Here is a 16,363-nt window from a genome sequence, read left to right as displayed (position 1 = left end):
AACAACTTATTAAGTAAACTATTATATGATTGCTGTATAGGTGAGATATGTGCCAGTGAAAATCATTCATTTCTAAGGCTTGTCTGGAAACCTCATCATTCGACTGCACTCGCACCGACTTGTTGGACAGAAACGCAGAACTAATATGAAAACAATTTTAGGTCTCTTAATTCTACTAGGAGATAGAAGTATGGCGTTTATGGGACTCCAAGGGCTTATAAGGTTTATTTTGGACCCTATAAATATGTTATAAACCTCTCAAGAGATGGGGTGTTTAACATAGAGAAATTTCACATAAATATCTTCTTTGAGACTTGAAGAGCTAAAGAGAATATGAACATGGCGAAAGGTCATTACAGCACTTTCATGAGTAGCTAAGTTTGTAATAGAGTATTGATATAGCCATTTTCATGTAACAATAGTTTGATTATATTTTAATTTAGGATTTTCGATATGCAGGATGGTTGTATAACTAAGAGAACGTATTTTAATGTTTATATTCAATCTTGATAGAATTAAGATTGAATATAAACATGGTTATGCAATCTTTATATTCAAGCCTTTTATCTTGATTGAACTCAATCATTCTTATTTTTTGTGATTATAAGAATTATGGTTATGCAACGGTTTTAACTGACACAAGATCAAGAGGGTTTGATAGGTCATGCCAAGGGAAGACGAATCGTTCTACACCTTAGTTTAGTGTAATTTAGGTAGACGATTCGTACTAGCCGAATATGAGTTATGTTTATATCCCTTGATTGTGTGTAATTAATTAAGAGATTTGATAGTCCATACCTAGGGAAAATGGACTGTACCACATCTAGAGGTTAGGCAGATGGTTTGTGCCAACCGAAATTGAATTATACTTATTTCTTAATAATGATATTTTTTTGACTACTCGAGTGACACGAGCCTTATTATGCATAAAATGAATTTCACTTGTTAATTTATGATTGATCATTGTTATGCACCTAGTGGTGAAGTCAACCTCATTTTCTTTTTCCCATTGCAATTTGCTTCACTTGTATGCATTTAGTTTTACAATAAAAAATAAACAATCATCTTTTGAATTAGGTTATAATTAATCCTAACAATTTAATAACAACGCCAGCGCAGTATTTGAAGTTCGACATCCTCAATATAGCCCTAACTTATAAGGATTCATTCTATTGCGAGGGATAATTTTACTATTGATAATTTTTCAACAATGAAAAGACCACATCAATTTTTGGCACCGTTTTGTTATTGGTGACAGAGAGATTGATAAAGCTCTCATTGACTTAGGAGTAGGTGGCAACTTGTTACCTTACTCGGTGTATGAACAACTAGGCTTAGGAGAGCTGAAACCCACGAAGACAGTCTTACAGCTTGCAGATGAATCTATTATGCATCCTTGTGGGATCATTGAAGATGTCATCATTTAGGTGGACAAGTTCTACTTTCTAGTTGACTTTGTAGTTCTTGATACAAAGCATGTCCCTGATTCACATAAGCTCATTCCTATGATCCTCGGACAACCTTTCTTAGCCACGACTAATGCGTGCATTAATTGTAGAACCGTGGTGATGTCTTTATCCTTTGAGAACATGAAAGCCAAGTTAAACATCTCCAAAACTGAGGAAGACATACCTCCTGACCCTTTGGATGAAGAGTGAAGACCCAACTTGGAGAACCCCACCGGAGCCCATGCCTTTCACTTCAAGTACTCCTCCCGGAAGCCTAAAGGAGAAATTTTTAATTTGGAGGTTACTGAAGTGGATTTCATTGGGGTGGAAAATATTTTGTCAACTTCCTTGGCTGCAAAACTTTTTGAGGATCCCCATAGAGAAGAAAAGTTGAGCACTGACCCAATTTGGGAGAAACACATAGAGCATCTCCATGGGAAGGCCCAAGGTCTTCAAGTTGATAGAAGTAGTTTTGAGGTGATGAGAGGAGTCTTCTTCATTGTGGAGTTCTACATTGTGCTGAAAAAGAAGGGATGGAAATGATTGATTGGACTTCTGAAGAATCGAGGTAAGATCCTTTGGAACTCAGATTTGGATTGACAAGTCATGCTCAAGGGATCGAGCGTAGGGCCTGTGCGCTCGAGCCTTTCTCCAGCAGGCCACTACGATTGAGCGCAGCCCCATCTCGCTCGAGCGTAGTTGCCTAGCCCAAGGTTTATAATCTCCTTCCAGGTTATATTGTTGACAATGTTGTGTGTTGACAATAGTGTGTTGCATTTAACTGTTATTTGGTTGGAGTATCATGCTTATTTTTTAGGACGTGTTTTTGCATTCAAGTTTGGGGGTATGATATGTCCCATATTTTCCCACTCAGGTATTCCTATTCTCTCACTATTGTTTTTCAGTTCTAGACACATTGAGGACAATGTGTGATTCAAGTTTTGGAGTATAGAAGAACAACACAGTCCAATTTTTTGTTTGATTATGATATTCTTAAGCATGCGGTTGAACTTTAATTTTAACTTGAATTTCATTGGTGAGCTTAAAGTTATGAACACATGATTATCGGACAAGGAAATTTGAGTCTTGTTACTTATTTTTGGCAAAATGAGATGCTTCTTGTTTCAATTTGAATTGACCATGAGCACGCTAGCACATGTTTGTGAGGTAAGAAATCTGAAACCAATTATGTTTGTTTTCAATGTCTTGAATGTAGTTGGGTGACTTGTTGGATGAATAACCTTCGCATGAAAAAAACAAAAAAGGAGAAAAAGAAAAAAAAAAGAAGTTGATCAATTTGAGTTTCTCACTGAGTAACTGGACATCTTGCCTCATTAAGTAGTGATTGTTTGCATCAAAACGTAAGAAATTTGGTTTGGTTGATAGCATGGCTAGTTTAGCTTCATAGCCTTTTTGACTTGAGTTAGTAAGTCCTTAGGGTGTCTTTGTACCTAATGCCTAAAGCCAGTTAGTGTGGGAGTCATTGGCTCAACCCTCGATACATGGGTCAATTAGAAATCTTAAGGGAGCTAAGCATTGCACAACGTACATACAAAAAAAAAAAAAATGTAAAAGAGGAAATCTATTTATATTTTGGATACTTAACTTGATTATTTCCTATGTTATTGAATTCCTCAAAAGAATGTGCTTGATCATCATATGCATGTGGTATGAATTTGTTATTTAAGTCAATTTGAATGACCGAGTCCTGGGCTTAATAGAGTGACAAAAGAATCCCGTCACAGGTTCTTAGATTAATCAACATGGCAAACCAGAAGTAGATACCATGCTCTAGGCTTCATGTGGTTGTCGATTTCCTTAGCATTGTTATCTTTTTGATTTTGTTTTGTTTTCATGTTTTCAAGGTTCTTAGGGAGAATACAAGAAATTCCAATGAATTCGGGCTTAAAACATGATTTTTTTTATAGATGTTGATGCTGAAGAAGTGGGATAGAGCTCACATCTGATGGGATCGAGCACAAATTAGCCAACGTGCGTAAGTGGGCTTGAGCGCACTACAAGTGAGCTCAAGCGCACTCATGCTAAAAAGTCCAGAAGATGCTAAAATTGATAAGGAAAGCTTTTTTAGGTCTCCCAATTCGACTGGAGACTGAATTACAATTTTTCTAGGATTCCTAGGGCTTTTAGGGTTTGTTTTACTCCTTATAAAAAATCCTCTAAGCCTCGAAGAAAAGTTTGCTTAGTTTTAGACAGAAAATATCTTCTTGGAGGCTTGAAGAGTTGAAAAGAAGATGAACATGGCAAGAGGCCATTCTAACAGCACCTTGAGCAGCTAAATTCGTAATCGGCTGTTAATGTAGCCCTTTCCAAGTAACAATGATTTAATTGTATTTTTAATTTAGGGATTTTCTATATGCATGATGGCTGTATAACTTAGAGATTTTGTTTTAAAGTTTATATTCAATCATTATGAAATTCTTCTCTTGCCTTGGAAATCTTTTTATCTTGATTGAACTCAATCCTTCATATTTTCTATTATTATATGAATGATTTTTATACAATGGTTTTAACTTACACATGATCAAGAGGGTTTGATAGGCCATTCATCGGGAAGGCGAATTACTCTACACCCTATCTTAGTGTAATTTAGGTAGACAATTCGTACGACCCGAAAATGAGTTATGATTATCCCTTGATTGTGTGTAATTGATTAAGCAATTTGATAGTCCATGCCTAGGGAAGACAGACCATACTGCGTCTTGAGGTTAGACATATGGTTTCTACCAACCGAAGATGGATTATACTTATTTTTTAATTATTGTATTTTCTTGACTACTCGAGTGAGACGAGCCCTGTATCATGCATAGTATGTGCTTTCCTTGTTTATGATTGACCATTGTTATGTGGTTAGCAGTGAAATCAACCCCCTATTCTTTCTCTCATTACTATTTATCTTTACTTTACTTTTATGTATTTATTTTTAGAAAACAAAACAAAACATTATCTTTTAAATTAAGTTAGATTTAATCTTGATAAACTTGATAACAACACTAGTGCAATCCTTGAGGTTTGACACCCTCTATATAGCCCTATCCTACAAGGATTTGTCCTATTGAAAGTGATAATTTTATTATTGATTATTTTTTGACACAAAAATACCACATCACTCAACTTAGAAACAAGTAAAGAGCTTGTTGTTCTTACAAAGTATAGAGAGCTCAATGGTTGTAAGTATTTTCTACTGTCTGTAATCTGAATCTTCATATAGTGATTTTTCGGGTTTGGCTGCCCCGGAGTGTTTTTTCCCTTTGATTGATTCAAATGATTTTCCACTTCGTTAACAAGTTTTGGTATTGTGATTGTGATGTTTTAAATTTCCGCCGTGCATGTCTAATTACTTGATAGTATAATTTGAACTGTTATTTTGGTGATTGGAGGTAGAACACAATCCTCGCATTCTTTCAAATTGTATTTTAATTTAGGATTTTTCTATATGTATGATGGTTGTATAATGCAATACCCCGACCAACCACCAGTTTCAAAAGAATAAATGATTTGCTCAAACGCAACAAAACATTTTCATAAAACACGGTTTTATAACCCAAAAACCTAAACCCCTTATGAGTAACCCCAATCCCTTGAGGTTTTCCGAACAAAACCAAGACTTTTGCTAAACCCTACATCCAAAAGTTTGATTACTTCAGCTCTCACGACGTTTTGCATGGCCGGGTTTAGTTGCCTTTGTGGTTCACGCGCTGGTTTGGCATTCTCCTCCAAATGAATTTTATGCGTAACCACTGAAGGGCTAATTCCTTTTATGTCATCAATGGTCCAGCCTATAGATTCCTTGTGCTCTCTTGAAACAACAGTGACTTTTCTTCCTGAACATCAACCAAGTTGGAAGCTATGATCATAGGCAAAGAGTCAGAAAGACCCAAAAATTTATACTTTAGGATGTCAGGTAAAGGCTTTAGGTCCAACTTGACTGGCTCAATCACTACTGATGATAGGATAGGATTTGGTGTCACTGTGGTTTCCTCATCATCAGTTCTCATCATTGGTGTAGATTCCAACAATGCATCAGCTTGCTCAATTAACTTGTCAAGGTCCAGATCGCATCCAAATTGAGCAAGGCATGCTTCCAATGGGTCCTCAGTGTTTGACTCATTAACAATGTCCTCAATTATTTCTTCAATCATGCAAACACTGCTGACCTCCTCATATTCAAGTGCCTGCTTGCTAATATCAAAGATGTTCAACTCCACTGTCATGTTCCGAAAGGATATCTTCATTACCCCAATCCTACAGTTGATGAGGGCATTAGCCGTAGCTAAGAAGGGTCGCCCTAAAATCACCAGAATTTGGATCCCAACGTTCTGAATCGGTTATGTGTCTAGAACTATGAAGTCCACAGGGAAGGGAAATAAAACTTGTCCACCTTAATTGATACATCCTCAATGATTCTCCATGGGATCTTCACAGACTTGTTAGCCAACTGCAATGTCACTGATATAGGCTTCAATACTCCTAACCCCAATTGTAGGTAGACTGAATAGGGCAGAAGATTAATACTTGCTCCCAGATCTAACAGAGCCCTTTGGACCCGGTTAACTCCTATCATACAAGAAATTGTAGGACAACCAGGGTCCTTATATTTGATAGGGAGCTTGCATTGAAGGATGGAACTAATCTGCTCAGTCAGAAAAGCTTTTTTGGAACATTTGTCCTTCTCTTGACAGTTACCAAATCCTTCAGAAACTTAACATGAGAAGGCACATGTTGGATGGCATCTAAAAATGGGATGTTAATCTGCACTTGTTTAAAAACCTGAAAAATGTCTGCAAATTGAGCACCTTTCTTAGGGGCTTTCAGTCTTTCTGGATAAGGAAATTTTGGTACAAACTTCCTGGGGGACTCATCAACAATGGGGATGGTCGTGGTTAGTTTAGAATCTTTTGAAGGCTTGTCATGGCTTTCCTCCTCTTTTGCCACATCAGGGGTCTCTTCAGGTATAGCCACTTGTTTGCCCACTTGTTTCCCTAAACTCAAAGTCACAATGGCGTGCACATGCTCCTGCCCATGAGTAGGGGTAGAAGAATTTCCAATAACAAACTGCCGTTTTGGGTTAGGCACAGGTTGACTTGGGAACTTTCCTTTTTCTCTCTCACCCAAATGATTTGCTATTTAACCAATTTGACTTTCCAGCTTAGCAATTGCTTGAGTGTTGATTTGGGTGAGATTCTTAAGCTTATGTATGGACTAGCTGTTTGAATGTATTACCTGGTTAGATGATTGTGTGAACGGCTTGAGTGTGTCTTCCAAAGATGTCTGTGATGAAGATGTAGGCACTTGAGTGGTAGATTGGAACACAGGAGGTTGGGCTTGATGAGATATGGAATTGATTCTAGGCCTGTGGAGTGAATCCAGGAGGGTATTGATTCTGAGCATTATTCGAAGTTCCTTTTTGATTGAGTGGCTGATTTTGCCTCCAAGAGAAGTTGGGGTGATTCCACTACCCTGGATTGTTTGTCTCGGCAAAAGGTCCACTTGATTCTTTCCTATAGTCATTGAAAGCATTGACCTACTCCTTCGAACACTCAACAAAGGTTGGCAAAGATGGGCAGTTTTATGCCAAGTGCATTGGGCTAGAACATAAGGCGCATCCTTCAATTGGGTGGGCATTCGCCGAGTTAATCATTTGGCTCATAGAGAGAGCTTCAACCTTACACATGAGGGCCTCGAGTTTCCACCTTAAATCGGCCTCATCTTTCACCTCATAGATGCCTCCCTTCTTGGGAGCAAGAGGAGTATCCCAACGACTTGAAAAATTCCACTGCTGTGAACTGTCAAATAATGTGTCCAAAGATGCATAGGCTACGTCGCCTGTGAGACTTAAGAAACTTCCACCGTTCATTGACTCAATCATGTTACGGTTTGGTTGAGTCAAACTATTGTAGAAGAACTGAATGAGTTGCCAAGTCTCAAATCCGTGGGGTGGGTATTTCAACGTCAATTCTTTAAACCTCTCCCAGCTCTCATAAAATTTCTCCTCCTCTTCTTGAATGAAACCGCTAATCTCCCAGTGGTATTCATTGACTTTAGACATTGAGAAGAACTTATCCAAAAATTTGCTCATTAGGGTTTCCCATGAAGTGATGGATCCAAACATGTTGGAGTTTAACCAGGCTTTCGCCCTATCATGTAAGGAGAAAAGAAACAGCTGAAGATGAACTGATTCCTCGGAAAAATTTTGAAATCGAAAGGTAGAACAAATGTCTAGGAATATCTTTACATGACTGTAGGGATTCTCATTCTCTAGACCATGGAATGAAGGTAGGAGTTAGATGACATGAGGTTTTAGATCAAAGTGCATAGCATTGGTTGCAAGCAACACTATGCATGAAGGAGGGTTTGTGGCAATGGGTGTGAACAACTCCCGAAGAGTTCTAGCTTCATCCATATTCTTAGGTCAATCTCCCATCTCAACAAAATTTTCTAACTTAGCAGGAGTTCTAGAAGTTCTTTGAATCTCAGGATCTAAGGGTGCACTTCTACAGGTGTCACCATGAGCCCATCATGACGTGCTTCCTGACGGGAAAACAGAGGAGCCTTTCAAACACAAACAATCTAACCCCTTAGTCCATGGTTTTAAACACCAATCTTAATACAAGATATATTTCATTGAATAAGGCCAAACCTAACAATCTGCTCCTTTGGCTATTCAAAGACAAAACCTTAAAACAACAATATTTAAAACCAACAAGACAACCCACAACACCCTTCCAAAACACGTATAAAACCTCAATTGAAACCAACCATTACCAAGTGCTAGGTAACAGAACACTTAACAAAAGACCAAAGTCGCACTAATCCAAAAAAAAAAAAAAAAAAAAAAAATCCAATATATGGCAATCCAATGCCAGAACTCTTAAACAACCCATCAGTCACAGAAAATATACCGAAGCCATACACTGTCCTATTTCTGAAACATTTCACACAAGAAGCACTTGCATCATATTCAACACACAACAATTAAAGAACCTATAACTGCATCAATTAATCAAGCTTAGTAAAATTGTAACTGAAAATAAAATGTCAAATGTTAAAGATACAATAATATTGTTTTGTGAAGGAAGAAAAAAAAAAGTTACACATACCTCAACAAGATTTCGAAAAGATTGGAGAGACTAGGGCGAAATCACACTTAGAGAGGTGAGCACAAGAGAAAAGGAAGCAAAAAAAAAAAAAAAAAATTGTATGGTCAAAATGAAATTAGAACCATGCGTGAGAAACTTAGATCTAGTTTCCGTCATGACGAGAGTGCTTTTTGTTAAGACGAGAAGGCAAAAAAAATGAACAAGTAACTTAAATGCCCATCTTAACGCAACAAGACTCCTGTTAAGATGGAAAGAGCATCAAGTCTTGCCATGACAGTGAAGACTCCTATTAAGACGACATGAGTAAAGATCCATCTTCCTCCTATATCTTTATTTTTATTTGAAAAAAAAAGACGTCGAACAACACTTGCTACCTTAAGTAAACAATGAGAGTTTCAAGAATCAATTAACCCTTTGGTTGCACAATTTTGAACAAGACACATTCACTGATTTTTCACGTAAAAGTGTTCAAGAAGGAAATCCAACTAAGGCACAATTAGTGAAGTGAGAGATCATTTCAAAAAATGAGAACACGGAGTTCATACTGAAGTGGTCAGTTCATCACAAAGAAAACCTTCTTTTCTAATCCTTAAACAAAATGTCACACACCCATTCCTCCTCAATTGTCCAAGTCATTTTATTAGACCGACGATCCAATCCCTTGGGTGTTTCACCTTTTACCACAATGCATAGACACCGGCTTTTTCTATAAGGATATAGAAGCAGGTCATCATTAGGAATTAATAATCTTGGAAGAACACATGATCTTCGATCAATTTGCTTGTCATTGTAGGAGGTGATGCTTTGAACATTTAAGAGATCAGAGTCACTTGTGGTGTCAATTTACAAAAGATCAAAAATAGATTTTCAAATTGAGGAGACATAAGACACTAGGTATGAAGAACATCCTTAATTTTTGAAACATGTGTTTTAAGAAAATGCCTTAGACAGATTGACAACCGATAAACTCACTCACAGAATCATCCCAATGGATGAAATCAATCAAACAGTGTTCACTTTGAGTCAATTTGACAAGAAAAACAACCCACTCCATCATTCAAAGATACCAAGCATTGATAAGACATGGAGGAGGTTGGGATTATGCCAACAATCCCAATGATTTTATAATCCATGAAGGCATTCCATGTTTATAATGAATATGATGTTTATTCATTAAATGAAAGTTGAGCTATGACATATATTATCTTTTCAATGCCTATTACCTAATGTTCATCATGCATCTGAAAATGTCTTAGGATTATATTGAATATGGATAAGGGTGTGAGTAACACTGTTATCACACAAGGTCTTAGTCCATAAATCCTTGTATCCTTAGAGGTTTAAAGTTCGCAGAGAGTAAATGAAACTGGGCATTCCATTTTGATAAGACTATTACACATCGAATCTTAATGATTTACCTTGATCAAGAGAAGCGGTGTCTTCGGGATTGATGTGTAGTGTGCTGAGTCCCTATAGCACTGAACGGATTGAGGAGTTGCCTTTTCAAGAAAAACATTGTCTATTGAGAAAAGACAATAAACTTCTTAAAAGGCTTCTTTGGACTTTTGTTCAGAATTATGAGAAGTTCATGAACCCAAATGTGAAAATGTTAATTACTTAGATGTATCTAAGAGTGAGACCTATCTTCGATCAATAGAACTCAATACATTGGGTAATCGCATTTGAAAATTGTGGGAACACATACTTCAAGAATAAATCCAATCTTTTGTTAGGTAGACAGAGATGTGATAGATTTTATGGATATTGTTCCCAAGCCTCTGGCCAAAGCATTTTGGTTGGTATACCAATATATATATATATATATATATATATATATATATATATGTGTGTGTGTGTGTGTGTGTGTGTGTGATTTTCACATTATGAGAATATCGTAAAATCAATGACTTAAGGAAGAAAGGTAGAGAATTAAGTGCCAGTATCCTTAGCTTTAATTCTGCTACAGAATATTTCATGGAGAAATCACAAGTCATTATTAAGTCAAAGGAATTAATTGTTATAAGCTAAAATATTTATTGGAGTGCAATAACAATTATTGAGTGGAATTAATTTTGATTAAAATATTATTGCGTAATGAATGTCGGGAGACATGATTACAAAAATATTTAAGCCAATAATTGTTTTTTCCTTTAGATCCCTCATCAAGCTAATATATATGATAACCATATAATATTATGTTTGGGCTAAGTATTTTATTTAATTAGAACATGGGCTAGATAATATATTTAAAGCTGGGCTTGAGATAAAACTCATTGACATTAAATAAAGCATGAAGGCATAAGGCCAGGAATTTATTCTTGGCCCTATGCGTTGGGCTGGAAGAGAAAGGGCCTGGGATTCTCCTTGGGAAAGGAGTTGCATGGCCCAGGGAGATTTTCTCTTTGGCCTTGCGGCAAAGAGGTGGAGGCTAGGGGAACCCTAGCCGTCCACCCCTCTCTCATTATCCCACATGGACTCTTCTTTTGCTAGTTGTCCCACATTGATAAGATATGGAAATTCTCTCCCCAGCTATGCCTATAAATAGAGAGAAGCCTAGGGCTCTTAAATCACTCAATCAAGTTTTCAGAAACTCTCTAAAAACTTTATTAGTTATTTGTGTTAACTTATGAAGAACTAAAGTTTAAGATTTGAGGAGCCAAGTAAGAGCCCACACGCTCTTGGTTATAATGAGTCATTGGTGAGAAGATCTAGAGGTTACGATATTTCATGTTCATGAAGAGCAAAAGAAAAGTTCTTTTGTTAAAAGCAAAGAAGTGGTCGTTGATCTTCAAAGTAAGTTATTCTTGCTCTTGCTTTTGTTAAATAGCAATCCATTCTTCGTATGTTCTTCATAAAGTTTTTATTGGGCATGGGAATACGATTCCTTTCCACTGCGCAAAGTTTTGATTTGCATATGTGTTCCCAGCAATTGGTATCAGAGCCATCTTTATTGAAAACATGATGAAGAACAAACAGTTTTTCTTCTTTTATTGTTGAAATTCGGAATTTATCCGAGACCTTCTAAAGATTTAAAAATTTGTTTATGAACTAGAACATGTTAGGATCTAAACTGGAAAATTTCAAGTCGTTTGGAGTTCATTTGCTATTATTAATTGAATTTCACAATGCAGTTTGTACTACAATGCCTGTAGGGATTACGATTTTTTCTGGTGTTCATGGGCAAGTCATAAAAATTGTTTAAGACTTGTTCCAACATGAAATATTCGTGGTTGACGTGATGGTTCAAATAGATCTTCGTTTCGAGTTAAATCGAAAGGTTTATGAGCCGTTGAAAAATCATCGACGAATTTGGAAACATAAATTCCTGCAAGCAAGGATAGGTTGTGAAAATCTATTTTGTAAGATAATCAAAATTTACAAAAATTTGATTATGAAACATATTGTATATATGATACAATGTTTTGGGAACACAAAAGAAAATTTTTACAAGATTGATTTCAAGGATTTTGAATATTCTAGAAAATTGTGTTTTTCAAGTTTATGTCAAAATAAGCATGGAATTAAGTAAAGATTTCTTAAGAATTCTTTAAAATAGTAGTAAATGGCTTTGATCTTTAAAATCATCTAATTGCTAATGGGTTATTGATATGATTGGAAAATCATACCGAGGTGGTATCCTGATTGAAAAATCAAAGTACTACAATTATGTGTTGGGCACATAATTAATGCAATTGAACATAATAATCATGAATTTAGTTCATGGATTTAATGTTGCCTTGTAGACTATAGTTCATGGTGAGATTCTCCTGATGTAGTTGGTATGAAAGACTACCTGGTTAATAGACAAATTATCAATTTCTTTAGAGATTGATGTTTGACCTATTAAAGTTCAAGAAATATGAATATAGTTGTTTCTTTTGAAACAAATGTGACAAGATCCAAGTTGTTAATGGATTGCAACTATTAAAAAACCCATAAAAGTTTTAAAGTATCAAGTGGGAGATCCAAAAATGAACATGGCAGATTTCGTCATAAATCTAATAATGATGAAGTGAAACGGCATCTCACCTTGGCTATAGGCCCTGCTCCCTACGGAGGGTGTCGTTTTCACCTCATTGATTATGAATGGATATCTGAAAGGATGGAGGAGACTGTTTTTGTTTTGATAAACGACCACACCAATGTGGAGTGTTGTGAAAATATCCACCTAAATATTAGGCAAATAAATGTATGTTTTACTCGCAAGTTCACAAGATCAAAACAATAGTATAGAAAGCAAGTACGAGATCATTCCCATGAGGATTGCTATAATTATGCTTAGAAGAATTGCCTAAATAAATAACTAAATTAAACAAAATAAAATATTGAATTTAAATAATAAGAACGAAAGGGTAGGGTTTTGATATCTACCGCTAATCATACTCGAATAAGATAATGATAAGCGCTAAAATATTCATATTTTCAGCCCCTATCTAACATGTTTTAATTCTTTGGTTTTGGTTAATTAGGTCATTTTACTTCCTTTTTGTGTTTTTGATGTTTTTACAGGCTTTTGGAAGAAAGTGAAGTAAAACTGGGTGATTTAGGCTCAAAAAGAGAATATGGGAAAATTGGAGCTCCCTGGTACTGCGATCAATCGCAGGGTACCTGCGATCGAGCGCAATACCAGAGGAGATGCTGCACGAGCCAGGCCAGGAGCGATCGAGCGCAGGCAAAAGAGGCATCGATCGCAGACGTGCGATCGAGCGTACACGGGCTGCGATCGAGCGCACCCGTGCGCAGGAGGCATTCCAAGTGGCGGCTACAATGTACCTATTTCCATAATAGGGTTTTTCCAACTCCAAATTGTAATAGGACTGAAACCCTGCGAAAACCCTAGGGTTTACTACTTTTCCAAGGACTTCTAAAGCCTATAAATAGACTCCTAAGCCTTTAGAATAAGGGGGCTTGGAGAAGGGAGAAGAATAGGAGCTCTCAAGTCAAGTCTCGGGTTTCTTCTTTCTTTTCTTTTCTTTTATTCTATGAAGATGTTTAACATCAACTCTATGTGTAGCTAATTTATTTAGTAGGGCTAGATTGAAGCCCTAGTTATGTTAAATTAATATTTCAATATTGGCGCCTTGTGATGATCATGTTGTGCTATTTAACTTGATTAATACCTGCTTGCATGAATTCCTCATATGTGTATGCCTGATCAACATGTGCATGTGGTATGGACTTGTTAATTAGATCAATTTGGATGACCGAGTCCTGGGTTTAACTTAAGTAACAAAAGAATCCACACCACGATTCTTGGGTTAACCAACATAGGGAACTAGGAGTATGTATCCATGCCCTAGGCCTTGTGTGTTTGTCGATTTCCATAGAACATATGCTTTTCTAAAGAACAACTTAGTATAAACATGCTAAATCCTTTAGGAAAGAAAAGAATTAGAGCATGGACCAAGTGGCTAATTCGTTGCTTAGGGAAATCAATAGCTTAAGGCGTTAGAGTTTAACCCTTAGGTTGGCAAACATTAAATATGCATAACTTGATCAAAGCATTGGCATATTGATATACTAGTTTAACATAATTAGTGGTGGATATCAAAGCCCTACCCTTTGTTATCATCACATCAACAATCAATCTTTATTTTGTTTTTGCTTAAGGAATTTATTTTTAAACATAAATTCAGCAATCCTCGTGGGAATGATTCTATACTTGCACTCTATACTACCTTGTTGACCTTGTGCACTTGCAGGTAAAACGTACAATTATTTACCTATTAACTTAGGTATATTTTTGCACAATAGATAAACAATATACTAATGTTCCAATCATATCAAGATACCCAATGTTTGCCAACCTAAAGGCATGGGTTCTACTCCTTAAGCTATTGATCTTCCTAAGCAACGAATTAGGCATGGTATCTACTCTAATTATTTTCTCTCTCAAAGGGTTTTGCATGATATCTACTAAGTTGTTCTTTAAGAAATCATAAATCTATGGAAATCGACAACCACATGAAGCCTAGAGCATGGTATCTACTTTCGGTTTTCCATGTTTATTAATCCAAGAACCTATGATGGGGTTCTTTTGTCACTCTATTAAGCCCAGGACTTGGTCATCCAAACTGATTTAAATAAGAAATCTATACCACATGCATATAATGATCAAGCACATTCATGTGAGGAATTGAATAACATAGAAAATAATCAAGTTAAATATCCAAAATATAATTATAGCAAAGGCGCCAATATTGAAATCCTAAAAAGGCATAATTAGGGCTTCAATCGAGCCCTAACTAAAGTATTAGTTACGCATAATTTGGATGAAAATCATCCTCATACAAAAATAATACAATGATGGGGAAGAGAAGAAAAACCCAAAACTCTTCTTGATCTAGCCTCCAATTCTTCTCTTGAGCTTGTGTTTGCTTCTCCCCCCTCTATTTGGATGAATAGAGGCAGTATTTATAGAGTTTGGAACAACCCTAGATGTTTTTGTGCTGCCTAACTACTCAAAACAATAGAGTTGGAGTTGGATTCTAGACTTCCAAACCATGTCAAACCGTGTTCTCTGCTACTCCAGTACACGCCTGCGCTCGATCGCAAGATGGGTGCTCGATCCCACTGGCTTGGGAGCTCGAGTTCATGTCCTTCAGCTTGTGACCAAAATATCATTTAAGTACGAAACGAATTCAATAACATAGAAAATAATCAAGTTAAGTATCCAAAATATAATTGCAGCAAAGGTGCCAATATTGAAAAAATAAAAAGACACGATTAGGGCTTCAATCGAGCCCTAACTAAAGTATTAGTTACGCATAATTTGGATGAAAATCATCCTCATACAAAAATAATACAATGATAGGGAAGAGAAGAAAAACCCAAAACTCTTCTTGATCTAGCCTCCAATTCTTCTCCCGAGCTTGAGTTTGCTTCTCCCCCCTCTATTTGGACGAATAGAGGTAGTATTTATAGAGTTTGGAACAACCCTAGACGTTTTTGTGCTGCCTAACAACTCAAAAATCAAGTTGGAGTTGGATTCTAGACTTCCAAACCATGTCAAACCGTGTTCTCTGCTGCTCTAGCGCACGCCTGCCCTCGATCGCAGGATGGGTGCTCGATCGCATTACTTCGCTCGATCCCACTGGCTTGGGCACTCAAGTGCATTTCCTTCAACTTGTGACCAAAATATCTTTTAAGTACAAAACTTGCTGGAAACGCTTGCTATTCATTAAAATCCTAAAAATGCAAGAAATACACAAAAACAACACAAAACATAAACTTATAACAAAACTAAGAGATCAACATATGTGAATTAAGGGGCTTGAATGTGTAACATTCAGCACTTATCATGGAGTTAATTAATTAGACAATCAAATCTAAATTGACGGTGATACACTTGACTCGTTTAAAGATATTAATCTCCCAAAGAAGCTATGTTATCTTAAGACTAGAAACTGCAAAACACAATTGTTCATTAATGAGGTAATAACATTAATTATGAGATGTTAGTCTTGCCTAAGTTTAGGAAATTAAAGACACCTCGCCTTGGCCATGGGCCCTGCTCCATTCGAAGGGTGGTTCGTATGTTCTTCATAACGTTTTTCTTGGGCAAGGAAATATGATTCCTTTTTGCTGCGCAAATTTTTGATTTCCATATGTGTTCCAATAGAGGAGGCACAACACCTTGAATCAAAGAATAAGTTCAAATGCTTTTCTCAATTCAAAACATAACAAAAACAGGAAAGAGGAGCAAAAAAAAAAAAAAAAAAAAGAGAATAAAGTCACTGCAACACACAATACATGAGCTAGAACACAAAATAGATTAATCCATAAAGAGAACTAGCC

Source organism: Corylus avellana, chromosome ca6 (assembly GCF_901000735.1).
Source record: "Corylus avellana chromosome ca6, CavTom2PMs-1.0".
NCBI lineage: Eukaryota > Viridiplantae > Streptophyta > Magnoliopsida > Fagales > Betulaceae > Corylus > Corylus avellana.
The sequence above is the reverse complement of the archived record's forward strand: the minus strand, read 5'-3'. Positions refer to the sequence as shown.